At 58.8% G+C, this 14,417-nt stretch overlaps 1 protein-coding gene across 4 annotated transcripts in view; it reads right to left on the bottom strand.

The window, feature by feature from the left end:
• The window catches only part of MAPT (microtubule associated protein tau), a 43,835-nt gene extending 30,122 nt beyond the window's left edge, over positions 1-13,713 (bottom strand). For all 4 annotated transcript variants that reach the window (XM_084301212.1, XM_084301215.1, XM_084301214.1 and 1 more), the window contains exon 1: positions 13,657-13,713. The gene's annotated coding sequence lies outside the window, so the exon portion shown is untranslated. The remainder of the gene's footprint in view (positions 1-13,656) is intronic.
• Positions 13,714-14,417: the final 704 nt, after the last annotated feature.

Raw genomic sequence — 14,417 nt, 5'->3', positions numbered from 1 at the left:
GAAGCATCTCCCACACGAAGCAGGTCATCCTCCCGTGGGCAGAGGAGGAGACGAGGAGCTCCTTGAACCAGCACGAGCCAAGGGGCACAGACAGGGACCCGGCTCCCACAAGGCTCCCGTGGCATCATGCTTTTAGCAGGAGAAATGCCCGCTCACCAGACGCCTCCTGCACCGCCCCGGACGCGTTTCCTGCGGCTCGCCCTCCGAGGCTGAGATTGAAACCCATCACAGCAAGGCTGATGGAATTTCACCGGGAACAGAGAAGTAAATAAATAAGGGCGGGCACGCAGAGTGAGCCGGTGGGTGAGCAGGAAGGAGCCAGCAGCACCATTATCTCTACGCTGAGAAGCTCTCCCAGCTGAATTCGAAACACGCAGGCCACGGAAAAATCATACAGCCGTATTCAGCAGGAACGGCCTCATAAAGACACTTCATGCCTCTCCGATGGATGCTCAGCTTCATTCTCTCTCCTTTCTTTCTCACCCGTTGGACACAGCAAGCTCGGGACCGCGCTGGTGATGCACATGGGGTGGGGATGGATCTGTCCTGCCTGCAAAGCCCCTCTTATTCCAGGGGAATAGCTTGGCTTGGCTTCGGGTTCTTGAGTAATAAATGGAATTGAAGCCCTGAGAAAGTGCCTGTTTTGGATTCAGGTTTTTCTTTTTGAAGAAAGAGGGTCTGGGAATCGCACATGTGAGGAGCTGCTTCGAGTTCTGGACAACGCCTGTAATGACGATCTGTTTCTCCAGTGGGGGATGGCGAAATCCCTCTCAGGGAAAGAAAGGGGAGAAACGCTCCAAAACGCCTGTAATAACAGCCCCACCTTGAAGCAGTGGCTTGGTAATGTATAATTACACCAACGAGAGCTGCCCGGAGATAAACTTTGGCAGCACCTTCTGCTTGGCAGATCAGGCACAAGCCCCCCTGAGCACCTTATCCGTTTCCAGCAGAACCATTGTCGTTCTCGGGGCCACTATCTGCAACCCTCCAGCCCGCCCCGTTACGAACAGCTCCTCCAAACCTCGCATTTTTCAAACCCGCAGCCCGCCTTGTGAGGGAGGAGGCGCCTTTATTTTGGGGCCCTTCCCAGCTGTGCAGCAAGGCACACGAGGAGGCACCGCGGGGCCAGGGCAGGAGAAGGCGGCCGCTTTCTGGCAGTGCCAGCTCTCCCACCAGCACCTCTGCTGGTGCAAACTGGTCAGGTCCCTCATCCTAAATCCGATTTTTCAGGTTTGGCTGTTTTTTGCCTTCTGCACCAGTGCAGGAGGAGCAATTGGTGTTGCATGACGGCGCGCAGCCCCGGAGGTGGTTTGGAGGACGGAGCAGTGGTGCTGGGCTCCCAGCTGGGTTGGGAGGAGGTTTGGGAGGCTGGGGGCTAAGCCCAGAGCTGCCGAAACCAGGAGCAGCTCCTGCTGGGTTTAAATGGTGGCGTTGTGTGGCTCAGGCCCAGGGTGGTCCCTGCGGGACTCTTGTGCAAAATGGTGGGGGCTAAAAGCCTAAGTGGACATGGCTAAAAAAGCAGTTTCCAGCCCAAAAGAGCCCAAAGCCTGCAGGACCAGGAAAAGTCTGGAGCGAAGCGAGGCAGAGCTTTAACAGCCACCGACATCACTGGGGTTGGGGTCAGGACGTGAGAGCTGTCAGAGTCAGCTCAAGGTCCAGAAGGCATTGAAAACAGGAAAAAAATGGTTTTCCTTGTGGGATTTGGCAAGGATGCTGAAAGCGCCACCAGCACTCCCCCAGGAGGCTGCACAGACCTGGCCGTGGGGTCTCTCTGCTCGGCGTGGCAGCTCCCGTACCGCCGTCTGTGTGGCTCACACTGAGCTTTCGGCACCAGCCCGACCTCAATTCCTCTGCAGGACGCAGTGCTCGGGAGCTGGGGTGCCAGAGCCACAGCCCTGGCATCGTCCTGCGCCCTGATGTGATTCAGAAATTAAAGCAGCGCTCCTCTCCCATCGCCTGGTCCAAAATGTATTTCCTAGAGGTGTCAGGAAAATGGTTTGGTGTGGTCTGAGCCGCGGGGAGCTCAAACAGAGCCGGGGTGGCACTGCCTGAGCGGAGCCGAGTGCTGGGCTCCTGGCACCTCCCCAGCACCACCCGCACGCGTGAGAACGGGGCCAGGCAGCACAGCAGCACCTCCTCCCTCCACGAGGGCTCCAGCAGCAAGCACTGTTTCACAAAGAGGGGAGAACAGCCTGTGCAAACCAGGATTACTAAAGAAAAACCAATAAATGACCAAAATGCGCAATAAATTCTCCATTAGAGCACACCAAAGCCTTGTGTACGGGGCACAAACCAGCCCCAGGTGTCGGTAAGAAACTCCTTGGTGCTGCAGCACCTTCCTCCTCCTGCCCCACGCCTCCTGTGCCACAGGGCTGAAGGCTGCAGGGTCTGGTGCTGTGATTCCTGCAGGGCCAGCAGCGAAGGCACAGCACACACAGCACACACAGCACACGCAGCGCTCACCCTGCTCCCCTGGGACCAAGCCTGGGAAGCTTCACGCCCCACTCAGGTCCGGCAGCCCCGAGCCTCAATCCCTCAGCAAAAGGTTTCCTCGCCCTGAGAGGTGAAGAAAAGCAGGGCTGGAGAACACCTACCCCACGGAGAGCGGCCCGGGGAGGGAAGCAGGTGCCGGGGACCACGCAGCTGCGCTTTGGCGGCGCCGGGTTTGCGCGGTGTGTTCCAGCCAACGTCGCCAGCACGGTCACAAAGGGGCACGGAACCACGGCCCCGCAGCCCTTCTGCTGCCAGGGGCTTACCTGCAAGGGCAGCTGGCACCCACTTGTGCTGCTCAAAAATGAAAACTCACCAAACATCAGCTATCTGATCAGCGTTACCTCTGAAAGGTGATCAAACGCAAGCAGGGGGGTTCACAAAGCAGGCTTCCGCCTGGATTACTCAATTAAAACGGAGTGACAGCCCCGTGAAACACCACCAGCCTGAAAGGCGCTTCATAATTCATAAGTAACTCCCTTTTCATCTCCTTTGTGTACTTTTCCAAGTGCTGTTTTTTCCAAGAAGCCGACAGATGAAGGAATACAGACGGCAATCTCATTATTTGTCTGATACGCAGCAAGCTGAGGAATTAAACAGAGTTTTGAGTTCTCTGACAAGAGGCTCAAAAAGTTCCTCCAGGTTCAAAGACAAGAAAAATGCCTCTTAGAGAAGCAGCAGGGAGCTGCAATAGGAGTGGTTTCAGAAATGCATTTTTCTACATTTTTTTTCATGTTTTTTCCATGTTTTGGTGTAGGTGTCTGCTTGGAGGTCTGGGACGTTCGACACTTTCCCTGGATGCAGTCGTGAGGTGGGTTTGGGCTCGTGGCAGAGCAGCTTTGAGGCTCAGGACCTCATCCCAGCTTCACGCACACCCCTTTGGGTCAAAAGGGAATAAAAAAGCTGGGTTCAAAGACACACGAGCTCGGGGAACCCTCAGAAACCCTCCCTTAGGAATCTGACCGCTCGTCCAGGGCCACCAAGCTCTCAGCAGCTGGCGAAGGTCCCCAGGGCACGCCGGTGGCCAGAGAAAAGCCAAGGGCCACTCGTGCTGGCCAGTTCCTCGGCATTTCTGAGAATGACACTAACACCATTTGCCATCCCGAATCAGCTTAGGCTCGCTTTGGCAGCTGGCTCCACACAGGGTGGCAATCAGGAGAGCAGATTAGCCGGCCCCAGCTCCAGCCCCAGCCCGAGCAGTGAGACTTGGGAGATGGGAAACGTGTTACCTGCCAAGAAAAGGACACCGCAAACACAGCCCCTGCTGGGAATCGCCTGAGGAGCACACGTGAGTATTTTGCATCGCAGGAACACCCACCCTGCGCCTTGCATAACTGCCAGAGGTGCAGACTGCTGCAGACCTAGCGCCATCCCCAGATCCCATCAGGAAGCTCCTGGTGGACACCACCAGGATGTCATTGTCCCCGATTTCCCTGGCAGACACCCCCAGGATGCCACCTTCCCTGATTTCCCCCCAAGGGACACCCCCAGGACGTCAGGACCCACCTTTCGCCTCGCCCGGAGCCGCACACCTCCGTGTCGGGCTGCCACCACCCCTTCCCACCTTTCTTTTTCTCTTCTCCTCCTGCCTCACTTGACACAGCCAAAAGCAGCCTCGTGCAGCCCCCCTCGAGCCCTGCACGCCCACACGGGGGGTGGCTGAAGGGCATCAGTGCCCCGGATCCCCCCTCTCATTCCGCACTGTGATGCGAAGCTCAGGCTGCCTCCGAGCCCGCTGGCTCGAGCTAGATTAGGGCTCCGATCAGAGGGGCTTACACGGCAGGGAAAGAGAAGCCAGAGGAGTTTTGGAGCCTGCCCTTGCTGTTCAGCGGGCTCCGGGAGGATAGGAGGAGGGGAAGCCTCTTTGCAGGGATTTACGAGGCCGCCTTCGGATTTCGCCCCAGCCCCCTGCTGGAGTATTTTGCGTTTCAGAGCCATGAGATGGGCCGTGGGTAGCTCAGTTCTTCCTCCCCCAAAATCCTGCTTCCTTAGGAAGCCTTTAAGCAGTTTGAACGCGTAGAGCGGATCAAAGGGAAGGCAGAAGATCTTATTTACCAGCTAATTCCCTTTGACTCTTCCCATCCCGGGCTCAGCCCGACCGGCTGGAAATCAGAGCATCCCTGCTGCTGCAGGCTCACAGGCCAGCACCAGTCGGTGTTAACCAACAAATAAAGGTGGCAGTGCCAAAGTGCCCCAAAATGCTGCTGGAGTGTTTATGAGTTAGGACCTGCCCCACCGAGCCTCCTGTCTCCTGGCTGCAGGTTGCACCGTGGGGAGGAAGAAATGGCTTTCCCGAGGACAAGGAAGGAAAGCAGACATCATCCCACTGCCCAGCAGCTGCTGCCCTCTTCTCTGTCGCTCCCGTGGAACAATTATAAAGGCTGCTCCTGCGATGGCAGCCCAGGGAGATCCCTTTCTCACAGCCGTCGGTGGCAAAACGAGCCCGGCGGGGCTCATCTGCTCGGGGACGCTTGCAATCTACCATGAGCAGGACCGGTGGCATGGCCAGAGGTTCCTTGTGGCTATCACCATTTTCTTCCTTAATATGAGGTCAGGAACAAAGTGACAGGACTGATTTCACGCTCCACTGGTACCAGGACACGTCCCAGGGCTGGGAAAGGCTGGCGGACCGAGGGCTCAAACCCGAGGCTGGTGCTGAGCCAGCGGGGTCGCGCAGAGCTGGGTGCTCGGGGAGGTGCACGGCGCTGCACAGCACCAGGTCGGGGTGCTCGGGGTGCTTCTGGCCACCAGCAGCAGCTCCGTGACAGCAGCTCCGTGACAGCAGCTCCGCTCTTCACCTCCGTGCAGGCTCCCGAGCACCGTCTCCATTTTACAACCGCTCGGCAGCGCAGCCGCGTGCCGTAGGACCCAGCAGAGCCGACTGCCGGTCTGAGAGCCACAGCTCCTGCTAATTCGGTCTCTCCGCAGGCTTTTTGTAGCGGCACACGTACAGCAGCATCCATTTGCAGCGCCAGAGCCACCGGCTGGAGAAATGTCTGCAGCCCGGGGGGAACGCAGGAGCAAGCACCAGGGGGGGGTCACCCGCACAGGGCACAGAGCAGGGGCACCGGAGCGTTCGTGTCAAATGCTCCAAATGTTCTGCATTTAGCAGCAAAAACGTGCCGAGCCCCCAGCGAGGAGAGCAGGCAGGGCTCTCCCTGCAGCACCCGGCCACCTCCCTGCCAGCCCCAGCAGTCTCTTCTTTCTTTGCTGCAGCAGGAATCCTGCCTTTGCTGCGGTGCTCGGAGCCAGGCAGGGCCACATCCTGCAGTGCTGGAGCAGCCTCAGGGCAAGCACCGAGCAGGCTGAGCACCAGCCCCTTCCCCGGCCTCGCTCCATGCCGAGGGGATCAGCGTGCAGCCAGACTGCAATTTAACGAGCAGGAAGCCTCGTTTGCACCTGTAAATGGGTTTGGAGATGCGGGTAGGTGCCGTCACCTTCCACCTTGGCCACCATCACGCACGTGCATGCCCTGCACAAGGATTCGTGCGTGGCACTGAGCACTGCCATCTGTGTGATTCTGTCATCTCCTCGCCCTGCGTTTGCAGCTCCGGAGGGGGAAGCAGGGATCTCACCATCCAGCCACACCCTGAGCTGCAGATTTTGGGAAAGATGCTGTCGAGACACAAGGTGTGCGTGCTGCTCGCTCGCTTTGATCTCAGCCGCTCCTCCCGCTTTGATTTCGCGGCGCCAACACTTGCTGAGCCCCGACAGCACAGCCTGAGCAGAAGTTCGGCGAACGTTCAGCTCAGGAACGAGGACACTGAGTATCAAAGATGCTCCGGGCCACAGCCCTAGCCTACAAACACATGATCCCAGCCAGCAGGGATGGGAAGGAGCCAGGAAGAGCCATTGAGAGTGCTGGGGACACCACAAGGGTGTGGGAGATTTTCTCAGGGCAAGGAAAACATTCAGGCCATCTCCTCGGGCTGGCCTTTCTGTTATGTTGAGCTGTTTCAGCACATAGCTAGAAATGAAAACGATGACAACAGCACCATCTGCTCCAGCTGCCGCCACAGCCCAGGGCACAGCTGGCCTGAAAAATCCCCCCTTTCCTCTGCTGTGGCCCACGCGGTCCTGTGACAGAGCAGCACCGGTGCTCATCTCACCAGGACGTCACCGTGAGCCTCCTGATACCCAAACCGGGCACCAAACACCCTGCGGCCCCAGCTCCAGCACCCCACTGGGGACTGGCAGCACTGGAAGGCAGCGGGACGCCTTATTGTGGCCGATCCTATAAATATAGGGGAAAGGAAGTCAGATCTCTTAACACGCTGCTGCCTCACCCTAGAAGAAAGGAGCACGGCAGAGCCCTCAGCTCTTCGGGACTCTCACATCAGCAATCGCAGGGCATCCAGAGGAAGATTTTAGCTTCTGCCCGAATTTTCTGCATCATTTTGCTCTCCCCTACCAGGAAACATTTCAGTTGAAGTCCAAAGTGAGCGTGCTTCAGCCTTTCTTCTTCCAAGCCCAAAGATGCAATAGGATCTTCATCCAGCGCTTCCCTGTGCTTGTGTTGCCGCTGTCACGTTGGTGCAGAGCAGCAGAAACAAATTGCTCCCCTAAATCCTCTACACCAAGAGGTGGAGAGTTGTGCCTTGATTTTTTGTAGTGAGGGAGCTCAGCTGGAACCGTGCTGAGGCACGGAGCAGACGAGGATCTTTAAGTGTGGAAGGACGAACAACAGCACGTAAAAATCGAGTGCTCGGGAGTCTCCCTCCAGCTCATCTTCACCCCATGAGGGCCACTCAGGACAATAACCAGGTACCCATCTCATCTCACCTTGATTCTAGTTTTGTTGAGCCGATGAACACATTTACAACAGCAGCAGGCGCGGGCAGCACCAACGGTGATAGTGCCATAAATCCAGGCCCTAAACGCAGCCCGAGCGGTAGCCCCGTTATTCCCCTTCCCAACCCAAAGGCTGCGGGATGAGAGGTTCAAAAGCCAGCACCCGTGTTCGTTTCATCCTGTGGCAGTCACCTAGAGGCCCAGGGGACGAGCAGTTGGAGCTGTCCACCTTTAAGGTCTAGGATTTGGGCTCCGTCCTCCCCAGCACGTTGGGTAAAAAATCAGCGAGGTGCTGTCAGCGTCCTCACGGGCTTCGTCCCCCTTCATCTAAATGCAGCTCTGCTGTCACACGTCTGACACGCACGACAGGACAGCCTGCTCGGGAGCCTCACCTCTTGCCTAAAATAATATTGCTGCTGGTCTCGGGTTACGAGGATCCATTCACGCTCCCTAAGGTCACGGCTCCCCGGATCGCTAATACAAAGGCAGGAAGGAGCGGGGTGCGGGTGCTGCAGTCGTGCTTCTATAAAAATATCACGGCACGGAGCAGAGACCGGGTGCTGCAGGAGGCTCTGGGCACACCCGGAGCCCCCCGGGGGAGGCAGGGAGCACTTGGCTGCGGCGGACGATGCTGGGTTTGCTCCCACGGCAGGCTTGAGCTGCAGCAAAGCCAAACCTGTGCGCACACGAGGTGAGGGTCCGTGGTGTTCCCCCTCTGCATGGTGCCTGCCTGCAGTGCCTGGTGGCCCTTGCTGGGTCCCCAAACCCTTCTGATGCTCGCTGATCGCTCCTCGGCATCGCCTGGCACGCCCAGCTCGCTCCCGCTGGCTGCATCTCGTTAGAAATTTGGCAACGAGCACCAGCGAGGGGAGATGGTCGGGGCACAGAGGATTGGATTCTGCCATTTCAGGGCTCGAAGCAAGCACCACGAGGCTCCGGGGTGCTGGAAGAGCAAACAAGCCCCGGGAGCGAGCAGCCCCTCCGTCAGAGGAGTGCCTGAGCAGAGTCACTAAGGAAACCGGCTTCGGAGCTGCGCAGGGACCTCAGACAGCCGTGACAATGAGCCCTATTATTAGGCACCATAAAAGCACCGACATATCGGGGAGATGAGGCTTTAAGAAGCGCTTTCACATCAACCAGCGTTCCTAACTCTCTTCCCCTCTACCCCCAGGTTCCTCCAGGCAAGAGGCACGGCAATTCAGCTGCCACTAAAGCAGGGAAAAGGCAAAAACACACCCAAAGCAGGCTCCCGAAACCACCCGCAGGAGGAGGATGCGCTGCCAGCAGCACTGCTGCAGCTGAGATTCCGGCACCAGCCGGCGCTGGGAGCCCAGCCCAGAGCGTCAGCACCCTGCAGGGAGCCGGGCACGGGGCGCTTGCAGCCCCACAGCTCCTGCCCGAGCACCAGAGGCTCCCCGAGCGCTGCAGAGTCCGGGTCTGGGTCTGCCGGGTGAGGTTTGTGATGGGAGGAGGGCTGGTTCCTGCTGGTTCCAGCCCCAGCTCCCGGTCACCCCGTTCGGATGTCCCGACCGCCGCTGCCATCCCCGCACACCACCTCCTCGCAGGGCCGTTGGCACAGGACAGGTCCAACAACCCGGTGCTGTCCCCATCCATCCTCAACGCCCCCATGTGCTGGGTTCTGGTCCTGGGAGCTTTGTGTGCTCCCATCTGCGCCCCCCAGCATCGCCCGCTGCTTCTGCCTGCCCAGCAGAAGGCACGGGAGAGCACGGGGATTTCTGTCCCGTTTGGAGACATCCGTTCCCAAAAGAGCAGCAACGAGGCAGTGGTGAAACCACACTAAAAGAGGGGACTTCAGAGGGCAGAGCCCACTTGGGGTAAAGCCTGCCCCTGAATTCCAGGCTGAAACCACCAAATTCTGCCCCGGGAGCACCTCCCAGCCCCGGGCTCCCCAGCACCACAAGACACAGCTTCAGGCACAGGAATTCTGCAACGCAGCCATGCGAACCCAGCCCCGTCACAGTCCTTGCCCTCAAACCCCAAAGGGAATTCGGTGCCAGCCACTCATCCCATCGCACACGGGACCTGCAGTGGGATGGTAACGAAGCACTGGTTTGCACGAGGTGGGAGAGGAGCACGAGCCCCTTCCACACCTCTCCATTGAGTTTCCTTCACCCCTGCCCGCAGCACCGTGAGGGATGTTTTCAGGTAAAGGTCACGTTTTTGGTTTACACCAAAGGTTCCTCCTGCCAACCTGCAAAGCTACAAACTGACCTCTTCAAGCTCGTCCCGCGAGCCCCACACACCAGGACGGGGCCGTTTTGTCACCTCAGAGCCAGCAGGGGCACCCAGGATGAAGCTGCTCATTGCTCCTCGGTCCCTATTTCACTTCACTCCGTCTCCTCGGCCCTCTTCTCGCCCCCCTTCCACCCACCTCGTGTCTCAGCACCGCTGGGACCTTCCCTTTCAGCCCCGCTGCCACAGCCAGCCACCAAACCAAATCCTCGCCCAGCGCTTTGTCTGCTGCCTCTCCTCTTAACTCCTCAGCCGAGGAGGTGCCCAGCTGGCCAGATGTGTCCTTGCACAGTTTCAGCCCCAAAAGCACATCCCAAGCGCTTCTGTCCGATACAAGACAGCAAAAATGAGCGAAATGAGCTCCAGGCCAGCGCAAACGTGCGCGTTACTGAGCAGGGCACTGCTCAAGGATCACGGGAGAGGTTTCCCGAGATGCGAGCAGTTTACAAACACCTCGAGGAATTTATTTAGGCAAAAAGCGACTTCACGCAGCGATGAGATCCGTGGGGATGCCATCGGGCACCTCCAGGCGGGCAGGAGCTGGTGAGGAGCCGTGCCCTGAGATGCTCAGGAGCAGCAGAGAGCCCTGCAGCTCAGCACCGCGGGGGCTCAGAGCCCCAAACGTTATTCAAAAACCCCAATACGAGTGATTTTAGCAGCCCAGCTCCTTGTTTTTGATGGGACAAGCACAGAGGCAGGCAGGCAGCAACACGGAGCTGCTCTGCAAGGAGTCAGGGCAGGTACAGCGGGGAGGCTGCAGGGATGGAAATCACCAGCCCAGCTGCAGCACCGATCCCGTCAGCTCAACGGGAGGTATCCCCTGGCGCTGCTTTTCCTTGGGTATTTAAAGAGCAGGCACTGGAAACAGGAGCCAGGCGGCACAGAACGACTGCCTCTGCTCATCGGACTTCTTGGAAGGGAAAAAGGGAAAAAAAATCAGTGGCTTGATGCTCCGACAGCACCCAGGGCTCATTAGACTTGCAGAGAAAATCCACTCCAGTCTAAAGGCGCAAATCCATCTCCTCCAGACTCTGGGGTAAACCGCATATGCTTTCCGCAGGCACTTAAAATAAAACCCAGCCCACGAGCAGCAGATTTCAGCGTGAAACAAAGCTCCACCTCGCAGATGGAGGGGCCCCATCCTGCCACGAGAAAAGGCTGAGATCCACTCGGTCCCTCAAGGCTGAGCTGCGCCCATCTTAAAAAAAAAGAAGAGGTCACCTACAGGGCCACGATCTGCTATTCCTGCCACGTCCTGGGGAAAATCCTTGGGACCGAGGGCTGCTCGTGCCCCAAAGCTGAGCAGGAGCTCAGCTCCTCGAGGATCAGTGCTCCCATCACCTCCTTTTCACGGCATTCGGCTGTGGGGCAGACACAAGCCACCAACCCTGGGTTCGATCCTCAGCCTGCTGTGTTCCCGTGCAGCCAGAAGCGCTCTTTGCTCTCCCAGGAAGGGCTGGCAGCGCTTCTCCAGACCTCGAAGGTGCCGTGGAAGCCACAAACCCAGGCAGCGGGACAGCCACAGCCCTCCCACGCCGGCACCGAGCCCCAGCAGCTCCCGCACGCGCTCTCAGCATCACCCAGACCACGCAGCCACGAGCATCACAGGTCCGTCACGGGTCCACCACGAGCTTCCAGCCCCCATCCCAGCCCCACACCTACCTGCGGCCAACCTGCCGGCCACCCCACCCCACCACCAGCAGGGGAAGGGGACTGGAAAACACTGGGAGCCAGCCCCAGTCCTCTCTCAACCGATCCATCAGAGCGCCGCCGGGTCGCCGCACGGAGCCGGGCTGCCAGAAGCAGCTCGTTCTGCTCGGGACAAGCTCAGATGATGCAAAATTCAAGGTATTTTTTAAGGAAAAGGAGCACCAAAAGCAGACTGAGGCACCCACCTCGCCAGCGCGCATCGAGCATCCCCGGTGAGAGGCACCGAGCCCCGCAGGGACAAGGCGGTGCCACCTCGTTTCCCCCATTTCTCACCTCTCAGCAGGCTCCTTTTGGGGAAACGAGCACAAATTTGCTTCCCCGTGGCTCTCGGGGAACGGAAATCGCAGCCCTGGTGGTTCGGGACAGTTAAAAAGACGGATGGGGCAGGAGGAGGCTGGCAGCAGAGGGCGGCGAGGCCAAGCTGGAGGCTGGGGCTGGAAGCACTTCAAGAGGTGTTTTAATAAGGGGGGGGGGAACGAGAGGCAGAGCCCAGTAGGGTCACGGCCCCAGCGGTGCCTTCGTCACCTGCGTGTGTCCCCCCCGGGCTCACCTGGAAGCTGGGGGCTGTCAGAGCAGGGCCGGGCAAACGCCCCCGGGGGGAGCAGATCTGGGTGTGAAGGCTTCAGAGCATCCCAAAGGAGCAGCCCCATTAAATCCTACAGAGCTGCCCTAGCCCGGGGCCGACCCCAACCATCCTGAGACAACAGCACTGGGCTGCAGGGACACACCGACACCCTAAAAACCCCTAAATCACATGAAAAGGGGCTCCAAGGGAAAGCTCCGTGTCCCACCGTCCCCAAATCCTCTTGTTTTACACACAGCGAGGCAAAGGACAGCCCCTGGGCGTCAAACCCCAAACCCTGCCCACGCCAAACCCCAAAGGCTCCAACCCAACCCATTCTCCAGGGCGTCCCCCAAACACCACCGATCCACCCAATAACAAGAGAAAAAAAAAAAAAAACACTATTTTTTTTAATCAGGTGTGAGTTATCCGCCCCAAAAAGCCCCCACGTGCTGCGGGTGAGCGGGACGGCCCCTCAGAAATAAAAAATCCCAAATATTTGGCGTATCAAGGGTAAAAAAGAAAAAAAAGGGGTGAGGCTAGGAACAGGTTGGGTCGTTTCTCGTTTCATCACGGCGCTTTGCTGGCCCGTGAACGCCCAGCCGAGCACGATTTTGATGGAAAAAAATGGGAAAAAAATCACGCTGCAGAAGGGAAACCCTAAAACGAGGCAGAAAGGGATGATAAAAACCGAGGAAACCCTCGCTGGGTGCATGGGCACGGCTCAGGGACCCTCAGCTGGGAGGAGAAATCCCCCGTACCGCGGCGGCAGCGCCATCGGGCTGCGCGGCCAGGTGCTAAAATCCCACTTTTCCCACCCAAAACCTGCGTGTGGGGCCGATCCCCATCCCTCACCCCAAAAATCAGCTCCCGCCCCGCACGGGGAGCGAAGTTCCCCCCAGATGGGAATAAAAAAATAAAATAAAATAAAATAAAATAAATAAAAAACACAAAGAAAAAGGCAGCGGAGAAGCACGGGGCGTGGGGGGTGTGCGCTGCCCCCCTTTTGGGGTGAGATAAGGGGATTTTGGGACGGGATAACGGGATTTGGGGGCACAGCGAGGGGAGGAGGGGGGATAACGGGGGCAAGCAGAGGGTGGCACCGAGACCCCAGCCCAGCCCCCCCAGGGCTGGCCCCAGCACCCCAAAACCCAACAGCTTTCGGGGCTGCCCCCCCCTTTTTGTCCCCCCCTCCCCAAATTTCACCCCAAATCCCAACAAAGCACCTCAACCCCCCCCCCCCTCCCCCCAAAAAAAACCCACACACCCCCCGGATCCCCCCCTAAATTTTAGAGCCGGGCGTGGACAGCTCCCTGCGTCCCCCCCCCCCTCCTCCAAAACGCCTGGATTTGTATCATTTCGCCCATTTTAACCGATTCCCCCCCATTTTTCCCGACCCCCCCCCCCCCCCCACGCCCAGGCTGCAGAAGATGGCAGCGGGGCTGGGAGGCGCAGCCCACCCCTCCTTGCCGCAGCCCCCCCCCCCCCCCGGGGCCCCACCTGCCGCAGGAAATTGGGGCAAAAACCTGCCAAAACGGCCAATAAATAAATAAATGATAAATAAATAAATAAAAATCCACCCCATTTTTTTGTGGGGGGGCACCCAAAACCTCCAACCGGCACCACCACGGGGGAGGGGGGGGGGCACAAACCGGCACCTCAGTGCCCCCCCCCCCCCCATCTCCCCGCTGCTTCTTTTATTTTATTTTTCCCTTTTTCCGCCCTTTTCACGCTTTTTTTTTTGGCAGACCGGGAAGAGGGGGGTTACGCAGCCCCCCCCCAAGCTGTATCGGTGGGTTTAGGGGTGCCCCCACCCCCAAAAAATAACCCCCCCCCCGGTGCCCCCCTACCTGCCGCCGCCGGGTGTCCGCACCGGAGCCGCGCTGAGGAAGCGACAGCGGCGGGGGGGGGGGGGCGGGGGGGGGGGCGGCGGCGGCGGCGCGCGGAGGGGGGGGGGGGGGGGGCGGGTCGGGAGGGGGGGGGGGGGGGGCGCGCGCGAGCTCCGGAACCTTCGCCGAGCCGCCCTGAGGGGGGGGGCAGCAAGGGAGGGGAGTGCGCATGCGCCGCGCTGCTCGCCTCTCCCCCCTCCTTTCCCTGTCCCCCCTCCCTTCCCTGCGCTCCCCCCCCTCCCCTCCTCTCCCCGCGGGTGCGCATGCGCGGTGCTGGGGGGGGGGGGGGCTTTTGTCTGCGGGGCCCCGCCCAGCAGGGAGCGCTCGCGGGCTGCCCGCCCTCCTCCTCCCCCCCCCCCCCGCGGCCGCCATTTTGTGCTCGGCCCCGTCCCGCCCTCCCGCCTCTTTTATTTATTTATATTTTTTTTTCTTTGCCCCGCCGCCTCTTTTCCCTCTTTTTTTTTTTTTTTTTTTTTTTTTTTTTTTTTTTTTTTTTTTTTTTTTTTTTTTTTTTTTTTTTTTTTTTTTTTTTTTTTTAACCTCTGAGGAGGCTTCTCTGAAGGGAACGAGCGCAGATCTGCTTCCCTTGGGGCTTTCAGGGAGAGCTGCATCCCTGCTGGTTCAGGACGGTTACAAATATATTTATTTGTCCCAGCTGGGTGGTGGTTAAACACTATGTCACTAAGCACGCTTTGAGAAGGAAGAGCACATGGGGCTGTCCA

This window comes from Netta rufina (genome assembly GCF_964035555.1).
Source record: "Netta rufina genome assembly, chromosome: 24".
Taxonomy (NCBI): domain Eukaryota; kingdom Metazoa; phylum Chordata; class Aves; order Anseriformes; family Anatidae; genus Netta; species Netta rufina.
Note: the sequence above shows the minus strand (reverse complement) of the source record. Positions and strands in the feature narration are given on the sequence as shown.